Source organism: Osmerus mordax, chromosome 26, assembly GCF_038355195.1.
Source record: "Osmerus mordax isolate fOsmMor3 chromosome 26, fOsmMor3.pri, whole genome shotgun sequence".
NCBI lineage: Eukaryota > Metazoa > Chordata > Actinopteri > Osmeriformes > Osmeridae > Osmerus > Osmerus mordax.
The window spans coordinates 1691823-1696822 of record NC_090075.1 but is presented as its reverse complement, the minus strand read 5'-3'; the positions used below and the strand labels follow the sequence as shown (position 1 = coordinate 1696822).

Sequence of the window (5000 nt, the reverse complement as noted above, 5' to 3'; positions counted from 1 at the left end):
GATAAGAGTGTCTGCTAAATGACTAAATTTAAATGACTGCAGTGTGGACATCCTTTGAGAATAGGATGAAATTGGGATTCGGGAAAGTGGATTATTGGAGAACCAGTATTGTGTTTCCGTTGTGTTGAGTTCGTATTGAAATCCAGTCCAGGAGATCCCAGAAGGCTGTTTGATCTGAAGCAGCATGTGTTTCATTTGTGTTTGAGTTTAGCTTACCTCTATATTACACCAGAGAGAGAGAGAGGGTGAAACTGAGGCAGTCAGAGGGAGAGAGAGACACAGTGGAAGCAGAGAGAAATACTGTAGAGAGAGTGTTAGAAAGAGAGACACAGACAGAGACCATTAGAGACAAACAGATGGCATGAGATAAGCATAGTGAATATCAAGACACTAATTAATCACTGCTGTGCTGTCTGATTCCCTGCGGTGTTATTAGAAGGACAGATGTGCTGTCGGTAACTCAGCTGTTTACCTTTATCCTGAAGATGTCTGTGTGTGTGTGCCTATGTGTGTACATCACCCTAGAGCCGGAGGTTGCACTGGAAACACAGCAAATTTGCGGAAACTGTCCACGGTGGAGCTCCAAGTGGGGCCATTTTGGAGGAAATTGCTTTTGTCCACTTGTTCAGGGCCTGGAAGTTCTGTGTGTTGTTAGCTGTTGTTGTGATTATCAGGGCCACCGTCTCTGCGATGACAAACCAGATTGGCAGAGTAAACCCTCGCTGTAAGTCAAAGGTTTAGAGAACTGCAGAGCAGAAAAAGAGACATATTTCAAGTGAATGTTTCTCTCTACAAATTTGCATTCGCTCCAAGCATCAGCCCACTTCACCTCAAGCATTGAGATCAGTATTCAGTAAGTCAGTATTATAGGAGAGGCTGTATGGTTTACATGGTTACAAACGATGAATGAGTTATTTAAAGGCTGTTGTGGTGGCATGCCGCAGATATGTCAGTCATGAATGTGAGCTGGAGGCGGGATTGTTGCTGTTTAGGCTCATCTAGCTGTGAAAGGACTGGTGTGATAACAGATCTGATATTGGCCCTGAATTTCTGAATGCGCCAGTTGTCTTAACGGTTGGATTATGAAGTGTTTGTGGGAATATGACAGCGAATGTGACAGGGTAGCAGTCTGAGAGGAGCAGGGGAAAGTTACTTTAGTGTTTGACACGATGGGAAATGTGACAGTAACCAGCCAATGTGTCACTGTAGCTACATTAGGTTACATGTTAGCCTGAATGAGGTTTTACTTAATGTAACTCGACATTGTGTCTACGGAAGCTAACACGTTAGCTCTAGTGCTCTAGTCTTGTTTGACAGCTGAGCTTTTGCAGGGTGTGACACCTGTTTGTGTTATCTTCAGTTATCTTAGCGTTTGATTTCACCCAGGATGAATTGGTAACTGAGGGAAAGATTAACCAGACTGTTTGGAAGAAAGCAGACCAGATAAAGAGGGCCTTCATCATCACCATCATCCTCATCACCACCATCATCATCATCATCACCATCATCATCTGCAGAGCAGACATGAAATGCAGAGCATTTGATTGGGATTCAAGAGGGCCGTTCGGTTCACAACCTTAAATGTTCCTGGATTCACTTGATGAGTTTTCTTCCTCCGGGAGCGGCTTGTTCTCCAGATAGATGCTGCAGCACAGCAAGGCTTAGCCCAGGACGTAGGAGGCTACAGCAGGCGGAGGGAGAGAGATAGAGAGGAAGTGGGTGAGAAGAAGAAAGGATGGATGATCAAGGGAGCAGGAGAGAGAGAGAGAGAGAGAGAGAGAGAGAGAGAGAGAGAGAGAGAGAGAGAGAGAGAGAGAGAGAGGAAGAGGAAGAGAAAGATAGGGAAATAAAGAGAGAGAGGGAAAGAGAGAAGAGGGGAAGATAGAGAGAGAGAGGGAGAGGCTCTGGCTGCCAGCCTTGCAGAGCAGAGGAGTGTGGGTGTAGCTCAGTAAATGACAGTCAGGACCATGCACTGGTACCCTGTGTTCCTCACAGCACAGTGGATGGCAGGGCTGCAGAGAGGGGTTCCATTTTTGCAGAGGCTATTTAACATCTTTTCTTTTAAATATATCAGCATTTACTCACCATCGTAAACTCTTATGCTTATAACTCACCCTGACTGGCCTCTAGCTCACCCCCCCCCCCCCCCCACCTCCCCCACCATCATTTTAACAATTTTATTTAAAAAATTTAAAAAAACCTGTGATCCATTGTTACAGGTGGTAAATCCATGGAACAATTTGACCCAAATTGTATTTTATGTGAACAATGCCCTTCCCAAAAAATTGTCATAGGACAATTTCATTTTTTTTTTATTATTATTTTTTTTTCTATCCCGAAACGTTCTTCTATTGTTTTATATTTCATACAGTTCACAAAAAATATACAAAAACCTTTTTGTCTGGTGAAGTTCCACTATCTCATTCACAGCGTAATATTGAACCACAACAACATCTAAATCAGAACCATATGAAGCAGCAGTAAGGAACACTGACACCACACAGACGTCAAGGCTCTCTCCGCACGGTGGAGCGACAACTGTCACACCTTCTCATGTCACGGCGCCACACGGCGGCTCCTCCAGGCCTCGTCTGTGTCACACTGTAAGTCTGTCGGCCATGACGGAGGGGACAAGACCAACTCGTCACCCTGTTTGACGTTCCGCCTGTCTGACAGACTCCAGGCACACAGAGGCCTGCATGTAAACCACACAGTACGCCTACCACCTGTCGAGTGTTCGCCGTGTGTGTGAGGTGTGTGTGTGGCTGTGTGAGGTGTGTGTGTGTGTGGCTGTGTGTGAGGTGTGTGTGGCTGTGTGTGAGGTGTGTGTGAGGTGTGTGTGGCTGTGTGTGAGGTGTGTGTGTGTTGTGGCTGAATGTGAGGTGTGTGTGTGTGTGGCTGAGTGTGAGGTGTGTGTGGCTGAGTGTGAGGTGTGTGTGGCTGAGTGTGAGGTGTGTGTGAGGTGTGTGTGGCTGTGTGTGAGGTGTGTGTGTGTGTGGCTGAGTGTGAGGTGTGTGTGGCTGTGTGAGTTGTGTGTGTGTGTGGCTGAGTGTGAGGTGTGTGTGGCTGTGTGTGAGGTGTGTGTGTGTGAGGTGTGTGTGAGGTGTGTGGCTGTGTGTGTGTGTGAGGTGTGTGTGTGTGGCTGTGTGTGTGAGAGGCGTGTGTGTGAGGTGTGTGCAGGAGACTGTTTGGTCCTCAGGGCTGGGATGAGAGCTCACACACCCAAACACCCCCCCCCCCCCTCCCCAGACCTTTTCTCACTGACTCCAGTAATAGTATACATGTACAGTTAGTGTGTGTGTGATGAGCCTGCTCTGGTCCAGTTCCCCTGGCTAGATGTTCAGGCTAGCTTGCCTAAGAGGGAAGTCCAGCGGCAGACCAAATGGAGGATGACATTTTTACACCCTTCATATCCTCGTCTCCATAACAACTAAAATGTTGAGGTACTGGTTAATGATCTGGGGGGGGGGGGGGGGGGGGACAACTGAGTGGGGTTGTAGCATCGGAGAGGAAAGAGGGCGAGAAAATGGAGGCAGGGATGGAGGGAGAGAGGGAGGGAGGCAGGGAGGGGAGGGAGAGAGGGAGGGAGTAGAAAAGCAGGGAAGAGGAGGAGAGGATACCAGATGACAGGAAGAGACAGGAGGGAGGGAAGGAGAGAAGGGAGGAGCGTGGGAGAGAGGTGCGAGGCTTACACTGAATGGTCTAATTCCATTTCTACCTCTGTGGACGACACCGGAGAGCTATTTTAGGATCTCTTCTCAAGTCTTAATTAAAAAGGCTGACACCCTCTGGAGCCCGACACCTTACCTTAAACTTGTTCTCAACCAAACATGCCCGAATGTCTCCTTTCCTCCTTTCTCTCTCTCTCCATTTCTACTTCTCTCTTCCTCTCTTCACCTCTCCTCTTATTTTTTCTCCTCTCCTCCCTCTCTTCTCTCTCTCCTCTCTTTCCCCCTCTCTCTCTCTCCTCTCTCTCCTCCCTCTCTCTCTCTCCTCCCTCTCTCCTCTCTCTCCTCCCTCTCTTCTCTCTCTTCTCTTTCCCCCCTCTCTCTCTCCTCTCTCTCTCTCTCTCTCTCTCTCTCTCTCTCTCTCTCTCTCTCTCTCTCTCTCTCTCTCTCCTCCCTCTCTCTCTCTCTCTCTCTCTCTCCTCCCTCTCTCCTCTCTCTCCCCCTTCTCTCTCTCTCCTCTCTCTCCTCCCTCTCTCCTCTCTCTCTCCTCTCTTTCCTCCCTCTCTCCTCCCTCTTTCCTATCTCTCCTCCCTTTCTCTCTCCTCCCTACCTGACAGAAATAATATCTCTGCTTAGCTCGCTATATCATTCTCAAATCATGTTACTGCCAATCACCAGATGGTAACAATTAGTGACATTTGAAAAATGAGTGTGAATGTGTGTGTGTGTGTGAGGATGTGCGTGTGAGGATGTGTGTGTGCTTGTCTGTATCTTCTGCTCATTTGGAGTCGGTGGGCAAGGCAGGGGATTGTGGGTTTCAAGACGACTGGTTTCTGTGAACGTGAGTGGCCGTAATAAAAGTGACAGGAAATAGTATCATCTCTTTCTCTCTCTGCTTCTTTCTCGCTCTCTTTCTCTCTGCTTCTCTCTATCTCTCTTTCTCTCTGCTTCTCTATCTCTATTTCTCTCTTTCTCTCTCTGCTTCTCTCTATCTCTCTGATTCTCTCTATCTCTCTTTCCCTCTCTATTTCAATCTCTCCCTCACTTACTTTCAATCACACTTTTAATCACTTATGTTGAATGAAGGTCTGGCAGTAGCGTGGATGGAGTGATGAGGGAAGGAGAGGAGAGGTGAAGAGGGGACTAACGAGCTAGAGATCCTCACAGGAGAGGTCACATCACGTGGTCTCTCTCCTCCGTCTCCGAGGAGAGAGAGAGGTCACCTCAGGTGGTCTCTCTCTCTCCTCCGTCTCCGAGGAGAGATGGAGTGACCCGGCTGTACACACACACCTCACCGTCACCTGTCTCTCTCGTTTATTGACTATTCTACTC

General features: G+C 47.9%; 1 protein-coding gene across 1 annotated transcript in view; it reads left to right on the top strand.

The window, feature by feature from the left end:
• LOC136935761 (voltage-dependent R-type calcium channel subunit alpha-1E) overlaps positions 1 to 5000 on the top strand; it is a 72393-nt gene that overhangs the window by 34762 nt on the left and 32631 nt on the right.